We start from the raw sequence: 20,257 nt of genomic DNA, 5'->3' as shown, positions 1-20,257 counted from the left end.
AGCATTTCCTTCACTTATGAATGCATGCAATAAATTACAGTAGTATTCATTTCAAATCACATTACAATTGTTGCATATCTCAAAAAATCGCTTACACTCATCCATACTTTGAAATTACTATAGTTGTTAGATCTAACACTAGTTAAGTGTCATAAAACTGTCTGCCACTACATTCTGAAAAAAGGGTCCGTGGTTTTCACCTGACTGGTAAATGGGTCCATGGAACTCAAAGGGTTAAGAACTCCTGTCCTAGACAGACAGAGAAATCTCCACCCAACAAAAAACTCACAGGCTGTTGAAATGGGCTGAAATTACACTATTTTTGCTCAAAGAGAAAAGTGAGAAGCTGACAATGAGCAATAAAACTTGCATCAAATTAACACTGCCCTGCATTAGTGATGATAAAACGCTGAAGGTGTTGAGAAAGAAGAGAATTTAAACACTCCTGAAAAGGGGCGGAAAATACTAATTATTTCTAGCCTTCGGCAGTTTGCTCTATTTTTATTTGGAGGTTAAGATGTCCCTTGGTTTGGGATGGTTTTATGTGTTTCTAAATGTGAGGAAGATCTCCGAAAATGATGGTTCAGTGCTCTGCAGCCCTGGGCAGGACCCAAAGCACTAGTCATTTCCAGGTCATGGAGCTTAATCTCCAGAGGCAAGATTTCCTTATTTTCCATGATTCACCTGCCAAAGAGGCTAAAATTACAACTCTTCCTACCCCATCACTACCCACGGTGCCCACCAGCACTCCCCTTTACTCTGTTCTACCTCTTTGTCCTTTTCTATCATACTTAACATTTTTTACGTTGTCTTTACTTTCTTTATGCACTATCTGTACTGTTTATCATCTGAGTCCCCCCACTAGAGTATAAACTCCATGGGGGGAGACATCACTGTATGTTCATCTAAAACAGGGTTTCTCAACCTCAGTAATTTTGGTATTGGGGCTGGATAATTCTTTGTTGTGGGGATCTGCCCTGTGCATTGTAGGATTTTTAGCATCAGCCCTGACCTCTATCGACTAGATGCCAGCAGCAACAACCTCACCCCATCTTCCAGCCATTCTGACAACCAAAAACATTCAGATATTTGCAAATATTCCCTGGGGGACAACATCACCTAGGTAGAGAATCAAAGACCTAGTGTCTGAAACATAATGAAAATGTAATACGGAACAGATGTGGTTCAAGTGGTTGAGTGCCTGCATCCCACATGGGAGGTCCCTGGTTCAGTTCCCAGTGCCTCTTAAAAAAAAAACAAAAAACAAATAACAAGCAAACAAATGAGAAAAACAACTCAGGGGAGCTGAAGTGGCTCAGTTGTTGAATGCTGGTTTCCCATATACAAGCTCCCAGTACCTAAAAAAACCAAAAAATTTAAAAAGCTCAATTATTTGTTGAATAAACAAACAAATGGTCAATGAACGAATTATCTCTAAGTTAGGTTTGTTGTGTGGCAACATAACTTGGAGGAAGAAACACATAGGGATGGGGGCACTGAATCCTAGTCCTGGCCCTGCTTCTAATTAGCTATGTAAAAACAGCTTCCTAGGCTACAGTTTTCTTGCCTGTGATGTTCATTCACTCTTTCATTCTACAAACACGTCTTGAGCAGTGTTTATTCTATGCCAGACTCTACTCTAGATCCTAAGGCTTTGCAATGCATGAGACAACAAAGTCCCTGCTTCCATGGAGCATATACACCAGTAGAATGAGACAAAAAAAGCACCACCAAACTAATACTCAATAGAGAGGATAATTTCAGTTAGAAAGTGCTCTACAGATAATAAATCCAGGTCATATATCAGATATTGAGCAGGAGACATGACTATTTTGGATAAAGCGATCAGGGAAGACCTCTCTGAGGCAGTGATATTTAAGTTGCAACCTGCTTAAAAATCAGTTTTTCCTTCAGAAATGAAAAGGCCATTTATGCAAATATCTAGAGGGAGAAAGTGTTCCCGGCAGAGGGAGTAGCAAGTGCAAAGGCTCTGAGACTGGAGTGGATTTGTATTTCCAAGGACAATGAGAAGTCATTAGAAGGTTTTAGGCAGGAGAGACACATTCTGATTTAGTTTTCAAAAGATTCATCTGGTGCTTTGTGAAGAATAGATTGCAGAGGGCAAGAATAGAAGCAGAGAGACCAATTAGGAGGTGGAGGTGGCCAAGAACAAAGGGTAATAGTGGCTTAAAAAAATGACTTGGGCTGAGGATGACAGAGGATTGGGATAAATTGGTCTCACAAGAGGCCTCATGATAAGACCTAGGATAAAAGGTGTGAACATATGTTGAGACATTAAAACCCAGCCCTCAAGACTGTCCTCCAAAAAAATGTTCACAATTCTGGACTCAAAGAAGAAACTTGATCATGTACTCAGAGAGCAAAAGGCCTGGGAGAAGCCTGGAACTTCAGCCTTCCTTTTTCACAAAGGAAAATTCAAATTTAGGGAGATGAAGTCATTTACCCAGGACCAGTCTAGTTAGTGACATAAAAGAGATCTAGAGCTATTTGATATGGAGTATTTTAAAAAGCCCATCTGTCACGTGCTAAAGTTTCTAGGAAAAAGATTAATAGATGCATGATTTGCCTTTGCAACAACAAAAAAAAAAAAAATGAGGAAAGAAAAATCTAAAATGGAGAAAAACAAGAATTTCATGGCATCCTCTGAATGTGACTTTGAATGATTTCCCTAGTCTATATTGCACTGGTAGCACATGGCATAAAATCCTTGGATTCTTAACATTGAATACGGAAGAGTTCATCAAAAATGCACCATCACATTAGAAAACCACTAAAATACACATATGGGTCCACTAGAGGACCATTTAGATCAGACCCTTAAGCGCCCTTTTAATTTTTCTTACACTCCATCAATGTATGTATAATACATGCTCATGGTTACGATCCAAATCAAAGGAGGCTGACAAGAGTCTTGGGAGAAAATCTGGTATGCCATGCACGCAATCTTCACATAGATTTGGCATTCCATCCTAGTTTAGAGCAGGGATTAAAAGGTTCGACTAAAGAGCCAAAGCTAAATCTCTCACCCAAGTGTGTCTTTCATTGGTGTGCTTCTAGAATCAGGGCAACCTCGGTCCTCTCTGCTGTAGCTGAAAGCACTGTCTGCTCCATACCTCCTCTGGGATTCATTCCAGCGACCCTGACTTTACTCACCTCCGTCTGCCCAATCCTTATCTGCCCTCGCCTTTGGTTTCCTGCTGTTCTTGGCCAAAGAAGACCCCTGGATGCTCCTTTGGGAGCTCACTGTCCTAATAGGATTAGATCTTTGGCTTTGAGAGAGTTTTCTATTTACAGCTCTCTGTGTGGCTAACAGATAAGAGAAATGGTGAATTGTACCTGTCCATCAGATGCTGGCAAAATTTGAATTACGTACTTGCTAAGGATAATTCTTCTCCTTCCAAAGCTGGTGGAGACCTCAAAATGCGAACTTCATAGGGCATGATCACTGATGGGGGAAGGGACTGTACATTTCTACTGTCTGGTTTTAAATACAAAGCCTGCTTAGAATTGGACTGGATGACCCCTTGAAAACTCTTCAGAATTCCTGGATAACTAATTGCTTCTTGAAAAATTGGGAAAATATAAATTCATTTACCCAGAGCACTCTTCAGATGTGGATCTATAATATAGTCCCTAGAGTTTTACCAAGTGAATATACTACCTATTATTAAAAAAAAAAAAAAAAAAATACCCTGAGCCTTATAAGAACACCTGCAAAAGAGAATTCTGAAATTCTTGGCCACTAATGTCTTTTAAACAGAAATAAATAACAATACTAACACCTCCAAAATTGAAGGGTACCCTCCATCAAGGCTGATGTTCATGAACTCCAAATTTTACATACCACTAATTATATATAATTATTTATAAATATTTTATTTGAATATAATTACACATAATCATTAACTGAAAACCAAAACAGGAATGACAGATCGGACCTCTTCCATAGAATAAAAGCAGAGTCATTTACATCTATACCATCATTAAGCAGAAAAAAAGTCTGAGTGACGATCTGAAATCAAAACACTGCTGTGGAACGTGTGGTGTGTGCTTAGGGAGATGAGATAGGTCGCCCAATGCTGCCATCTTCAGACCGATTCTGGTAGTACACACCGTTCTGGCAGAGCCAATTGGGCAGTAGAGAGAGCTTAAGGGAACTAAGCCCACAAATACCCAATCACGCCAACAAGATACTTAATGGCCCTACATGGTGACCTACAAAAGAATTTCCTGCAACATTTTTCTTATGCTCTGGTGTTAAGTTCTGGTGAAGGTCTTGTTAAGGCCACATATTTTCATTTAAGAAAGAGATGTACAATTCTCTAAGGAATTCTTGATGGGGAAGAAACTATTTAAAATTTCCTCTTGAAGGGTCCTTTTGCCTCCCATTTCCCCCATCCTTTGCAGCTCTTGAATGAATAACAAAAACTCTTTCTGAAAGTCATTCTGCATTCTTTGATTGTATTAAGATGGTACATACAAACCTCTAGGAGGTAGACTGAGGGGTTCATACTTCTTTTATTTTCTCCAGGGATGTGGCTTGTACATGTCATTTATAAATGACTGAGTGAGTAAATGAGTGAGTGATGTCTTTACTCTATCACCTTCACTAAAAAGTTGATCTTTGTATGTTGGTAACATAAATTTTTAAATAATCACCTACATCATTGTACATCTAGAATCCCATTATCCGCTATTACAGAACACAGGCAGGAAGCAAGAAACTAGCAAAGAAATCTTGAAAAAGCCCTAAAAGAGAGGTGCTAAGTTTAATGTACTTTACTTATAAGAGCCCTCAGGCCCTTACTCAGATCCTATTTATCCTTATCTTGTACACACCTCTAACAAAGTTTAGTTATTTAGCTTCCAAACCCATACCCTGACATACGAATGTTAATAATAATACATACATACATACATATATATATAAAGCAAGCCCAACAACTCTAAGACCACAGAAATATAATATTTGGTGTTTGGGTAAATAATCCTAAACACATCCATGTTTTAAAGTATCACTAAACAAAAGAATTCAACAATGGCCCTAAAATATCAAAATAAGAGGGAAACTTAGCCAGGAAGAGGACATCCCAGCTTGGCAAAGTGTTCTCACATGTATTGTCTTACAACAAACCTGTGAAGTAGACGGAACAGCTGCTACTAGTTCCATTTTGCAGATGGGAGACCTGAGACTCAGAGTTCAAGTGATTTGCCCACATTCCCCAACTAATGGGTGGGAGAGTTAGGAAGCAAGCTCAAGTTTCCCGACTTCAAATCCAGTGTTCTTTCCTCCTCAGCAACTGCACTTATGGATGCAGGGCCACTATAGCTGGAGCAGCTCTTACTGCTGAACCACTAATGTACTTCCAGAAAAACGTAAATAGCCATTACCACACACTCCCCAAGAGCCACCCAAGCTGCCCAAGCCTCTTTTCATAATCTGTCCCCACATACCCCCACTGCCGCCACCAACTTCTTTACGATCAAGCAAATAAATGTTCATTGCCCACAGAGCCGGGATCTCTGGTCCACTGCCTGCATGTGTGTCTAGACATGCAAGTCTAACAAGCATCTGTTCTAATGAGTGCTCAGGACATAACAAAAGGGTGACTCTCAGAAAGTATGAATGCCGCTCAAAAATGTTCTTAACACTGGGGGTCTGCACCTCTGGTAAAAGCAGATAACACATAAAAACAGATAAAAGTGGCTTCATGTCTCACAGCCTTCCTTTCACAGTTTTCCCCTAGCATCTTTCTTAGTTTGAACAACTAACCTGTCAAAGCATACACTTGAAAAGTTGTTGAAAAGGTCAAGGCTGTACTCAAGAAGAGCAGTTTGACCCTCCTCCCTTCCTACCCACCTCTATGTCACTAACCCCAGCTCCTAGAGTTTGAATTTTAGTTACATCAGAATTTCCGTTTTCTCGCAGCAAGTGTTTTCGAGCTTTGGCCAATATTCCCTTAATCGTGATTAAATTGCAAATTATAAAAGGATTGGAATAAGAATGAAGCTTGATAGCTAAGCAGGAAGCTTTGGAATAGAAATATCAAGGCAACAAAAGTCAACACTGAGAAACAAAAGTGAAAAGGGAGGCTAAGCTGCTCATGCCATGGAGGCCTCACTACTCCTAAACAGCATAGGACAGGAAACTTTCCCTCTGGATATCCACTTTGCTGTTGTTTTTCCAACCATTTAAAATGCAGATGCTCCACAGTATCACCCATCAAGCCAAGGCACATGAGGTGTCAATGACTTCCTAGTGCTTTCTTTGCAGAGCAACATCTTGAGAAGGAAAGTTCTTTGAGACTGGGCTTCTAGAGGTGGTAGAAAGAGGTATTTGGCATGCTTCATTATTTTGCTCCAGGTTGGTCCTGTGTAAAAACACATGGAGGCTGGTCCAGTGTTCCAGAACCCACCAAAACAGCCATCTCAGTCCTGCGGCTACAGCTGCTCTGCACTCACAAGGCCCAGTAATGAAGGGCCCCCACCCCCCAGCAAAAGGAAGCCACTACTCAAGCATTCACAGATTTGAGGGACAGTAGTCCGTGTACAGATTCTAATTACCCTGGTCCAAATGCCTTGTGGAATGGTAGCTACACCTAGATTTCTAGACTCACTTTTTCCCTTGAGCCTCTAAACAAAAACCGCCATAGATCTGAACAGGTCACAAGTTAATCGAAACACATTTTAAAATTTTATGTTTATTAAGTTCTACTGTACTAAGCTCCGGTGAGAATACGAAAGTAGTTTAAGATAAGAGCTCTCCTCCTGCGGATGGACCTTCCTGGCACAGAGGGATCATTACCAAGCGCCAGCTAGCATTTGGAAAAAGACCTTGACCAGAAGGGGGAAATATTAAATACAAACAACTTTTTTGGGCTAAGAGATTTCAGAATGAGTAGGAGGTCATTCCAGAGGTTGCGCTTATGCGAGTCTCAGGAGGAGTTCACTGATTGTCACGGTAAACAGTGCCTCAAGCAGGGGTGCTCCTGAGGGCTCTAGAGACATCTGGATACCATAGGCAGGGCAGACAACCCCAGGAAATCAGTACCTTATAGATGGGCCTTACCTTGGAATATCCAAGAACCTATCTCCCCAGTTTAACTGAGTTAGACTCATATAATTTTCCTACACATGGTTCTTCTGCCCTTTTTTGAACCTATAATCAACCTTACACCCATTATGGGGTGGGGTATATGAAAATCCCCTACATTTTCGATGTAACTTTTGTGTAATCTAAAAGTTCTTTAAAAAATAAAGGGAAAAAAATTATGATCGCTCTGCTCAAGAAAGATGCAATATGGAGAAAGACAAGACTTATATAAAAATAATAATAGTACAACCCTGCTGTTTATCCTACCACAAACTTCTCACTGTCTTGAAACTGCAATTTGCTTATCTGTCTCAGAACAGAAAGACTATGAAGCTTGTGATGAAATTTGAGGGATAAATGGGATCTTGGATGACTATGGGAAGAGGGGAAGTTATAGGAAAGAGAAACATCATTTGTGTTTAGGACATTGGGGGGCAGGGAGTGAGTAGAATGAGGAGAACCAAGGATGTATGTCACAGTGACATAGAGGTTTCAGTCAAATTATGGAATGTACCAGATCACAGACTTCACTTGGTCCGGTAGATTGCCTCTTTTGCCCATGATTCTCCTCAAACCAAAGCCGACAAAAACAAGTGGAGAAAAAGAGGAATGTTGGGACTTCAGCAATGTCTTGTCAGCTAGAAAACGAGACCCTGAATCATGAAAACAGCATTCATTATCTTAGTTTAAGAACAGTCATCGAATGAATTAAGATGTAAAACCTAAACTCTGAAGAAACATTGGCAAACCTCGTGGAAAATTGGTCATCATATTTAAGAGGAACATCCATAGAGGGGAAAATGTGTCAGCAGAAAATAGTTTTTATTGAAGAATACACCAGCATAGTAAATTTTCAGCAACATTGTTTTAATCAGAATTTTCCTGTGTGTTTCTTAACCACTGTTTCCTATATCTTTGTGGTTGCTTTCAGGAATAAGTGGATGATTTTGTTTAAGTGCCCTCTGGCCATTTCAGTTTTATTGTCCCTTCTTCAACTTACCTGAGAGCATTTTCAACTTGAAAAGAGGCCTACTATCATTTAACATTTGCAGTTTCCTACACCAGGCTTTAGTGGTGTTTTAAAAAAAAAAGGGAAAGAAGAAGAAAAAAGAAGCCTCCCCCATCCTCTTCCTCCTTGCTCCTGGACTAACTGGAGCACCAAGCATTCAGGCATTCAGGCATTCATTTAAGGTCAGTGCTGCCCAAGCAGTTGAACCACCCCTAAAACGCTGACAGGATCCACTCTGAGATCTCCCAGGTCCAAGGTCAGATCGCAGCAGGTATATGGTGGCCCTATTTTAAAACCTTCACTGTAGGAAGTGGAGATAGCTCAGTGGTCGAGCACCTGCTTCCCATGTACAAGGTCCTGGGTTCAATGCCCAGCACCTCCTTGGGAAAAAAAAAAACTTCACTGTTCTAAAATAAAGTCCCAGTCAGACTCACATGGCAGAAATACCCTCTGACACAGCCCTGCTACTCTAGCCTCATCTCTCAGCCTCCTTCCTCCCCATTTCCCACAGGACCTTTGCCCTTGGTGTCCCCCCTCCACTGGACTACTCTTCCCATCACCCAGTTCCTTTACCTAATTCCTAGGCATCATGAGGTTAGGTGCCCTCCTTCTCTCCCTAGTGGAGCACTTATCAGTTCACACTAAAATTGCCAGTTTTCTCATCTGTCCCTTCTACCAGACTCTGAGATCCCTGAGAGCAGGGGGAGGGTCATATTGTTTGTTTTAAAGTCTGTAAATACTGACAAAAGGAAGGAAATGATTAAGCAAGAAGAGTTTCCACTGGGTCATGCCATCGGGGCCATTGCCAACCTTCCAAACCACCCTCAACAAATTTTCCAATATTACAGTCTTTGAAAAGATGAAAATATCGAACCAGGTTTCACTTACAGGTTTCAGAAATAGATCTGTTCATTGGCCTCTCTCTATGGCCCCTTCAACAACAGCCAATAGCCCTCCAACCCAGGCAGGGAGCGGGGAGCTGGCCCTCCTTGCCACAGCAAGCCCTGGAAGGGTAGAGGCCTTAAGGAGCTTGCATGAAGGTTGATGGCAGGTATGTCCTGTGGAAGCTCAGCCGTCTTGTGATAAAGTGGCTTCCTTCATTACAAGCAGCAATTCTGAAAGCCCAATGATTCCGACATCTGGATGCTCAACCAAAAATGTCAGGGGGGAAAGTTCTTCACTTTGCCATTTTTGAAGTTTGTAGCAAGTGGAGGCTAGCCAGGGAAAACGCTAAGTGTGCTTGGGGCTGGCGTGGAGGAGCTCATCTGTGGCAGGTCTGCACACTGCTCACACTTAAGCAGGGATGAGGAACTTATATCAACATCACTGCCCAGATAACGACGCACAAGATCAGACAGGTTCTATTTTCTCCTGGAGATTAATTCCATGAGATGACGGCCCATCCAACTCATGTTTTCCACAAAATTTCATGGCTCTTTCAAAAGGGTATTATGAATACAAACAGGCTTCTTTTTATGCCTTCTGCATCTGCTGGTATTTTGAGTGTCACAAATCAAAAGCTGGTTTTATATTCAGCAGTATTACTCCTTGGACACTGGACTAGTAGCTGAGCCTCAGTGTAACATCTCCAAAACAAAAGCATCCACAGAGTTTGGCTCTTCTTTTAAAGAGATGCCATCTTTTCCCAAATGACCTGTGGCTGAACTTATTATATAACCAGCTACCTTGAAATGGCTAAACTTCACTCTGAGGACACAGCCCCTTCCCCATCATTTTCATACCAGGTGCATGGATCAGCATTCCATTTATATGTGTGCTTAATCTAATTTGCACAGAAGTCCTACTTGAACAAATGCTATTGGTTTGGAAGTGCCCAAAAAACTGACTTTTATTACCTAAGCAATTCTGAGCCCCTTGAAGGAGAAGAAAACGGATGATCACATTCTCAGTCATTCATCTTTGGGCATGCCCTAAAATGTCCTGCACCAAATCACACATTCTCCCCAGATGTGGTGATTTTTAAAGGTCAGCTCTCAAATGCTAGTATGAAAAATGAGGTTTTTACTGACTCCCAGGTAAGCCGTGGGTAGTCACGACTGCCTTTAGAGAGTCATTTCCTTTTTATCCCTGCATTACGAAAAGCAACACCCTCCTGGACATTAGGGCTAAAGAACTTGCACTTTCTCACCTATTTCTTGCCAGAGAGAACTGCGAGTCCTGTAAGATGATGATATGTCTGAAAACTATCGAAAAAGGTATGTTTAGCAGGGAGAGGCATTCTCTCCGCTCTATTGCACCAAGCAGTCTTCTGTTTTAAGTTCTTATTAATGAAGTCATGTTTCTTTTCTAGTCACTAATCATCACCACTACCATCATCATCTCTCACGCTCAGAGTCAGCACTAACCATCTAGATGCGTAAAAGGGCTGAAAAGATTTACCTGCGAATTGGGGTTCCTGTCACAATGAGGGCTTAGAGGTAATTGAATCTCTAGATGGCATTTCAGCTGAGTCAAGCCACCCTATCTCTAATAATAAACGCTGTCAGCTGCTGAAGCCTACACTCTACCAGACACAGGGCTAAGCCCCTTACATCGTACTCACAACAACCCTGAGAGGCAGGCACTGCGAAGGTAGTATAATGTGGCAGTTAGAGTGCCTTGACTATGGATTACGAGACCAAGGTTCAAGGGCAGACTCTGCCATTTACTTCACCTTAGGAGAATTACTTAGGCTCTTTGAGTCTTAGGCTACTTGTCTGTAAAATGGAGTAAATAAAAATAATAATTACCATTTGTTGAAGTCTTACTATGTGCCAGTGCCAAATCCTCCATTTTACAGATAAGGAAATTGAGGCATAGGTTGAGTACCTTGTACAAGTTCAGATGAACCTGACTCCAAAGTCCATATCCTTTGCACCACACCACACTGTCCCCCTTCTGTCCCCTGAGTGACTGAACCCTGTAGGACCTTGGAATTGATGTTTATGCCATGTTCATGACGCTGAGTTTGGTGTGTGCTAGAAAGGTGAGGGTATGTCTAGCTTGCCTGTAACAACTCTTCCACCGTTTGCCCTGAGGTCGGTGCCTTCACATCTTTTGTGGCCCTGAATCAGCTAAGTAACATGGCACAGGCCTGTCGGGAGCCAGGAAGGAACTGGCACTATAAAGCAGTCATAAAAGGAAGCTGAAATAGTGAAATTGGAAACAGTGCTGCAAGTAGTACACCTCGGGAGAGCGGAGATTACAATAAATGAGGCAAGGTTGGAAATAAAACACATTGTGTTCAGATTAAAAAGTCCTATTATTGCAAAGCCCGAAACTAAACGCAATATAGAATTGCTTTAAACTATAGCAATCCACTTATATTTGATTTAGATGCATTATTTGATTGTCCTAAAATAAATTTGGTAAGAGACAGTGAGAATTCATGAGACAGTAAAAGGGGATATGATGTGAAATATTTTTGTGTTTCATGGAAAGCTCTTTTACCAAACTTACTCTCTGGAGCCAACTACCGAAAGAGCTAGTATGTTGGCTGCCACCTGGAATACCAATCCCTCTGATCTCCCTCCCTTCCCTACTCCCCCTCGGTAGAGGAGGGGATGGGCAGGTGACTGAAAGTGAGGTCCACTGCCCCACTGAGAATCACATACCCCATCCAAGGGGGACACAGAACTCAGTTTTGGCCAGTCGACACCTGGTGCAAAGGCAGTGTGACCCCCAGAGAGATTGGTCTTTTTTTAAGGGAAGCTTAGAATCTGGATTTAGTGTGATAGCCTATGATGTAAATGTAAATTTATTCGTTTCCTAGGCTCACCCTGACAAAATACCAAAACTGGGCAGCTTGAAACAAGAGAAATGTATTCTCTCACAGCTCTGGAGGCCAGAAGTCCAAAATCAAGGTGTCAGTTAGGCTTCCTTCCTAAGGCTCCAGAGAGAATCCTGCCTTGCCTCCCTAGCTTTGCGGGGCTCCCAGCAATCCTTGGCGGTCTCCAGCTTTCAGCTGCACCACTCCAGTCTCTGCCTCCATCTTTGCATGGCCATCAGCCGTCCCTCTGTGTCTCCTTTGGGTCTCTGTCCAAATCTCCCTCCCCTTTGTCTTATAAATGCCATCTCATTGGATTTGGGGCCCATCCAAATCCTCTAAAACCTCATCTTAATGTGATTACATCTGCAAAGATGCTATTTCCAAACAAACCACATTCATAGGTACAGGGGGTTAGGGCTTGATTAGATGTATTGGGGGGGTTGCAATTCAACCCACTACAGTGGGCAATTAATTTTTGTTTAATTTAAGCAAGGTGCAGGCTAGAACACACACACACACACACACACACATGCATGCATATTTTTCCACAGGCATTAGCCAAACCACAGGACATGCCTCTGGAAAACCAAGCACCTGCCTCTGCTCGCTTTGCCTGGTCACACCTTCCCGGACACTCTAAACTCCTCCGAGAATGACTTGGTGTACTAGATCAGGAGTCAGAAAATCTAATAGCTTAGCCTCGGCCATTATTTAGGCGTGCAATCTTGGGTGAGTCATTTAACTTGCCTGAGCTTCCCTTTATTCATCAATAACATAGGGATTCCTTTCCTCATCAAAATTGTACTAAGCACCGAAGTGGGTACAGCACCATGTGGATACTAAGGACTGTGCTGGGGGATAATATTAAGTCCTGCCCACCTCAAATTGCCATGGTGAGGCTCAATAGAAAGAACACATGTCAAACGCTAAATAAATGGAAGAACCATAACTTAGGTGAAGAACGCCTGCTTTGAGGTGATTAGACCATAGCTATCTGGCGCTCAGAGCTCTGGTGCCAGGGAGAAATTGCATTCTGGGTAGGAACTTGTGCGCTTAATTACAGGTCAACAGTTCCTAAAACCCTATCGAAGGAGCTCTCCAAACTGCAGACAGTCCTGTGAGAACAAAAGTTTACTGAAGTACTAACGTCTATTCTATCTAGAAGCACATATAAAAGCAAGTAAAAAATAACTGATTATAGGGAGTGGATGCAGCTCAAGGGTTGAACACCTGCTTCCCACATGGGAGGTCTGGGGTTTAGTCCCCCGTGCCTCCTATAAACAAAAACAAACAACAAGCAAACAAACAGAAAAACCAACTAGGAGAGCTAATGTGGCTCAGTGGTTGAGCACCAGCTTCCCACATACAAGGTCTCAGGTTCAATTCCTGGCTCCAGTACCTCAAAAAAATTTTAATTTAAAAATAACATATTTCACAACTTAGACAGTCCTACCACCCTCACCACACCCCCAGGAGGCCACTTTTGATCTTTGATCACCCACCAGTCTCCCTGAAGCTAAGATATCTTCCTTTCCCCATCTTTGTACTTATCAAGCTATACTTAAATCCCCACTCACTTATCTGTATCCCTCGCTGCACTGTAAGCCTCCAAAAAGGCAGGACCATGTCTCCCAGTTTTTCCAGTAAATTCACAGTGCTTGACATGTGCTTAGGAAATGTCTACCGAATGAATAAATGAATGGACCATAATTTATTCTATCAGAGCTGTGAAAAGATATCTGGTAGCAATCAAGCCAGGGCCTGCCTTTGCTAGAACCTCTTGCAAAGGAGCACCCTTTTCTCTCCCACTACAGTCTTGATTTCTCTCTTGGAAGAACTAGTCTTCTTTATTAGATTTGGGGGACAAGAAAGCAAACAGCCCCCCCCCCAAAAAAAAAAGATTTGGTGAAAGCTAAACATTCAGAAGTTTCATTTTAAGGCCTCTCCCCCTGTTTTATGACAGAGAACTTTCAAGCCTTGCTAGTTAGATACCAGCACAGGACCCCGTGGACAAATGTGGTGCCACACCCAAATGCATCAAAACTAGAACAAACATCTTTTGGAACTCTTCCAGTAACTTCTTTGCCTACTTTTCTGTTAATGAAGCCATTTTATAGCCAAACTGCAAATACCTGGCTTGAGTTCTCAGCTGCTTGAACGCAGAAGGAGGAGCAGCCAGGATTGGAAACTCCAAATTTATTGTTTCTTTAGTTGTTAGGGGAGTGCTGCATGTATTAATGAACAGCATCATTCCTAATCTTCTTGAAAAGATTCACCAGAAATTCATATTTCATGTGCTCTCGCTGGCACAAACAACATTGATTCACTTGTTTTTCTTGACTGTTTCCTGAGACTTGCCTTCTCTACGTTCGCTCTGAGGAGGTGGGCAATTAACTTGGGAGGCCTCCTCCATCTCCAGGGAGAAGCTTGATGTCTTTTAGAGGAGGCCTTCCCTTTATTATTTATGGGTAAACACTTTACACTGCAAAATAGCATGTTCTCTCCATCTGTTATTGGTGCAAAGGTAATTGCGGTTTTGCATTCTTGAAATATGCCTTTTGATATCAGCATACATTCTTAAATAAATGTAGTTATGTTATAGATCATTTTAACGTGCATTTCTTGCTTTATTTTTTTTTTGCTAATGACTTATTACTTACCGTTTATTTTATATTTATTTTAGATTATGAAAATGATGTTAAACAGAAAGCAAATTCTAGCGATTTTCTTATTTGAGTTCAAAATAGGTCGTAAATCAGCGGAGACAACTCACAACATTGCATTTGGCCCAGGAATTGCTAGCAAATGTTCAGTGCAGTGGTGGGTCAAGAAGTTTTGCAAAGGAGATGAGAGCCTTGAAGATGAGGAACGTAGTGGTCGGCCATCGGAAGTTGACAAACGACCAATCGAGAGCAATCATCGAAGCTGATCCTCTTAAACTATAAGAGAAGTTTTTAAAGAACTCAGCGTCAACCATTCCATGGTCGTTCAGCATTTGAAGCAAATTGGAAAGCTGAAAAAGCTCGATAAGTGGGTGCCTCATGAGCTGACCGAAAATCAAAAAAAGTTGTCTTTTTTAAGTGTCATCTTCTCTTATTCTACACAACAACAATGAACTAGTTCTCTTTCGGATTGTGACACGCCACAAAAAGTGGATTTTATATGACAACCAATGATGACCAGTTCAGTGGTCAGACTGAGAAAAAGCTCCCAAGCACTTCCCAAAGCCAAACTTGCACCCGCTTTCTAGAATCCCAGCAAAGCCATGATATCTGAGAAGTATGTTCAGCAAATTGATGAGATGCACCGAAAACTGCAACACTTGTTGCCGGAATTAGTCAACAAAAAGGGAACAATTCTCCGCAACAACGCCCAAACACACATCACACAACCAGCACTTCAGAAGGTGAAGGAATTGGACTATGAAGTTTTGCAGCATCTGCCATATTCACCTGATGTCTCGCCAACCGACTACCACTTCTTCAAGCATCTCGACAACTTTTTGCAGCAGGATGCAGAAGAAGCTTTCCAAGACTTTGTCGAATCCCAAAGCACGGATCTTTATGCCGCAGGAATAAACAAACTTATTTCTCATTGGCAAAAATGTGTTGATTGTAATGGTTCCTATTTTGATTTAAATTCACAGTCTGAAACCTCAATTCCTTTTGCACCAACCTAATAAAACCCTTTTGTAATATAAACATCACAGTCTGCATTTCAGAAGAGGAAACCTGAGGTATGGAAAGTTAGAGAATTACCCAACGTCACACAGAAGAGGAGACATTCTCTCCAGAGACATGTCCTGCACTCTCTTGCCCACGGATGTGGCCACCCAGATACCTAAGGGTGTAATCATATGCACAGGCATGCACAGGCATGTGTTTTATGCAATATTTAGGAAACATTTAGCACTGTGCTAAGCAGCTTTACAATGCATTTTCTCATTAGTCCTCACAAGTGTTTCACTGGATGAGAGAGTAGGAGCATTTCTCTTTTAAAGATGAAGAAACTAGGGCACAGAGAGGTTGGGTAACTTGTCCAAGATCACCAGCCAGAGTGATCTTGAAACAGAGCCCGGATATGAATCCAGGTAATTTGACACCAGAGCCTGTTCTCTGAATTAACCCACTATACAACACTGCCTCCTTAACTTGTCCCTAAGGTGTGCAGGCTCAGTGAAAACCACATAGTATTGAATGCAGCGGTATTCACTTTATTTCATGATTCCATCTTTCCTTTTCATTCTCTACCAGTCTGGTAATCTGGGGTTAAGTGCTATAGGGAAGCTTTAGAAAATACTTGTTACTGGAATATATTGTGATCTTATTCAAAAAAGAACAACAGGAGGGATGAATATTATTAGACTAGAGTGAAGAAGCACTCACTAATGGGAACAAGACTAGTTCAAAATTTGCAAACTAAATAAATATTTACAGAAAACAATTTTCAAATGAAAAGTTGGCACCTCCTAATTCCCCCCCCCCCAAAAAATAAGGAAAACCAAATAAAATTTATTAGCTAAACATGATGTTCACTAAAACACTTTGCAACTTATCTGAGTAAGAAGCCATAAACTCCATATTTTTAGAGGACTTACAATTTGTTCTCTCTTCTGTAGATACACAAGATAAAGTCTGCCCTGACAGTACAAGTGTTTGATAAATGAATGAACACCTTTTTGCTCCCTTTCCCAAAGCCAGAACTCCCTTTTACTAAGTACCTATTTGATGTAGCAAAATGACTTTTCAGAAAAACTGGAAGACTATACCAAGACGTTCACAGCACTTACCTCTGCTGTGATATTACAAATAAGGTCTTCCTTCTCCTTAGTTATCCATTTTTTTTTTTAAACAATGAGCATCACTTTTGTAATAAGAAAGAGAAACAAAGGTTTTTATAAAGACTTTTCAGTAAAGGAGCCTCTCAATCAGCCTTGCGTCAGCCTCCCCTTCATTGCTGAGGGAATGATTCTTTTATGGACACTATAAAGGACAGACGTTCAGACCCTGAAAAGAATGATGAGGCCTCTCAGGTGATTTATTCCTCCCAACCCTAATAGCATTTCTTCCTTACACCCTGTCTGCTTTAAGCCTTCAAATGACAGCATGTCCATTTTCTGGGAAACCTCTCACCATCAGAAATATTCCAAGAACGGCCATCCTTACAGTGGCAAGTATACAGAACTCTAAGCAAATCGTAGTATTTCTAAAAAGAGAGCTAAGAGATTTTTAATCACCATGTGTTCAATCTCATGTCGTGTTTCTCACTGTGCTACCATTCATCATAGTGGCTCATAATATACAGTAATACATTTTCCATCTACTAAAGGTATGCTGAGTTTTTATATCACAATTCAGAAGAACAGCTTTGGAAATCCTTTCGCCTTCTTTATTTGAAAACTACATTTGTGGAATGGGGTAATTAAATTCCTATAGTTTGGTATAACATTCCCTCCTCTGCCCTTCTAGCTCATAAAAAAATTCTCTGCTTTTGTTAGAAATGGAATTACACTAAAGATATTTCTGTTAATACAAGCCTAAGATTTGGAGAACCTTCCTTCCACATTGTAGTTGAACCAGAAAATTCCTTCTTTTGTACATCTTTATGGAAATTAAAATGCTGCTCAAATGGTACAGCCACTGTGGAGGACTGTTTGGCAGTTCCTAAAGAAGTTGAAGATAGATTTGCCACGTGATCCTGCAATACCACTACTAGGTATATACCCAGAAGAACTGAGAGCTTTGATACAAATAGGTATCTGCACACCTATGGTCATAGCAGCGTTATTCACAATTGCCAAGAGCTGAAAACAACCCGGGTGTCCATCAACTGATGAACAGGTAAACAAACTTTGGTGTATTTATATGATGGAATATTATGCAGTGGTAGGAAGAAATGAAGTCATGAAACATATGACAACATGGATGAACCTGAAGGACATGATGTTGAGTGAAGCAAGCCAGACACTAAAGGATAAAATTTGTAAACTGAATAAATATTTACAGAAACCAAATTTTAAATGAAAGTTGGCATCTCCTTTGTTCCTCGCTTTAGCTCCAGATGGTGGGAGAATACCCCATTTTAAAGAAGACATTTGACGCACAAAGAAGTAGTGTGGTTTTTCCCTGAGCACAAGTCTAGCATGTAACAAAGCTGACACTCAAACCCAGAAGTGCTAACATCAAGTTGGAGCTCTTTCCACCACATGGCACCACACCATATACTGCCTATCAGACACCCAGAATCATATCTTCATAAAGCTCTGATTAGTGCTGAGAGACCGGACATGTAGACGTACAGTGCTAATGCGTGGATGAAATGAAGTGGGTACAGGGCACCACAGGTTCAGCACACAGCTCACAGAGAATGGGAAGTCACCAGCGCAGCTCTATTTTTATGAATTTCCAAAGATCTAAAATAGTTTTCCTTTGTTTTTTCATCTAGAGTTATATGATGGCTCTCTGAAGCCCCTAGGATATCGTTATAAAGATGAAGAAAGATTCGAGTTGCAAAAATATACAACCATTCCAGATTGCAAATGTACTTGTTTCTAAACATAGTGGGCAACGTAGAGCTCAAATCTTTTTAATTTGAAATAACTGCAGTTCTCATCAAAATATAAATAGATGAGAAGCACCTCAAAATGGCAACAAAAAATATCATAAATGAAACATACAAAAACAGATAGAACAAAAAAGCCTCATCTAAACATCAAAGTCTCAGAGAGTTATATTCAGAAGGAAGTGTGGCCTTGGGAGCACACAGATAGAAAAAGAAGAAGAAGAGGTAGTAGTGAAAACAAAGGAAATGGAAAAGGACAAAAATTAAGCTCTATGGGGTTGGTTAAAGAATTGCAGTCTTCCTTGCAAGATTCTACTACTTTTCTATATGCACAGAGACATGAAAGTGAGCGTAATGAGTTGGAATAGATATTATTAACTTTTAATTAAGTTACTCTTAGAAATAATGCACAAACTGATCATCCACCCAAACATCTCAATTAAGAATGTATAAAAGTGCATTCCTTCCAGCCCTTTGTCAGCTTTGTATCAAATGATCCAAACAGCTGAACTAGTTCAAAGACTCTACATGGAATAAATAAGCCTGAGGCTTATTTCAAGCCTTCTGTAGAGATACTAAAGTGGTCATTTTTAATGTCATTCATGTTCGGAAAGAACTACAGCTGGACATAAATCTTTTAGCATCCTAAGGTTCCCTGGCCCTAGCCAGTTAGGCAATGACATGAGAGACCGGGAAACAACCACCTGTCCTTGGCAGGGAGGAAAATATTAATTAGCAATTCATAAACTAAGGTTACTTTTACAGTTACACTTCTCATGTGAATTACAGACTATTACTAGTTTAAGATCGTACACATTTCATTACCACTCTTAGCATGAGAAAGTACTGGCTATACCTGGAAATTCAAGCACGCTTGATTCATGGCCACCAAAAGCCCAATCAATGCAAACTTGTTTACTTAGAACAAATAAATTATTTGTTTTGATAAAGGAAAGTACAAGCAGGACCCTATATTATTAACTTCCTCACAATTCTTTCCTGCAAAAAAAAAAAAAGTTTAGATGGTGTTCAGGTCTCTGCTCACAATGAATTCCACCCTTCCAAAAAAACATTCTACACTTGTATTTCCTAAACTGTGCCCCTTGGAATATAAACAGCTTAGGATGCTAATATACATTCCATTAGAAAAAGAGGCTTCTGTGACTGTATAATGTATTTTCTTAATTATACAGTTCATTTTTTTCACATTTTTACATTTCCAAAATGGAATTTCATCTCACAAATAGTGTCAAAAATTTTGCTGGCTGAATCTTTTTTCATCTAAAAAATGCTGTTATTAAATTAATGATATGTTTTACAACCATCTTAGAATAGAGGAAATGTGGTAAGTTCAGAAAAACAATATTTTATCACTTTTGAAGGTTCACTCTGTATGTTATCTTATGAAAGGCTCTGAAAAATGCTACACTTTAAAAATAAAGTTGTTTGCATTATTTAACCCAATGTCTCCCAAATATACTTGCCCACCAATCCTTCTTTTACAGAACTCATACTAGCATACCATGAGACTAAAGATCTGGGAACACATTCTAGGAAAGACTGCTTATTTCTTTCATTACCCTTGGCCCAGACTCTTCCCTCTTCATCATTACCAAGATCCAGGGACAGAGTCCCTTCAATCAAAAACAAAGGTAAACATGCTTCAGGGTCAACCCAACTGAATAGCTGACCTAAAACTCTCTGTAGAGGAAAAATTCCAACTGGACCAGAGGCTGATTTATTCTGCTTGAGAAACATCTGTGGTGTATTCATACTGATTGCTTTCTCCTAAAGATGATGCACA

General features: G+C 40.7%; 1 protein-coding gene across 1 annotated transcript in view; it reads right to left on the bottom strand.

Annotated features, from left to right (window-relative positions):
* Window positions 1-20,257, bottom strand: part of TPH2 (tryptophan hydroxylase 2) — a 97,052-nt gene that overhangs the window by 14,990 nt on the left and 61,805 nt on the right. The window lies entirely within an intron of this gene.

Source organism: Dasypus novemcinctus, chromosome 12 (genome assembly GCF_030445035.2).
Source record: "Dasypus novemcinctus isolate mDasNov1 chromosome 12, mDasNov1.1.hap2, whole genome shotgun sequence".
Taxonomy (NCBI): Eukaryota; Metazoa; Chordata; class Mammalia; order Cingulata; family Dasypodidae; genus Dasypus; species Dasypus novemcinctus.
The sequence above is the reverse complement of the archived record's forward strand: the minus strand, read 5'-3'. Positions and strand labels throughout refer to the sequence as shown.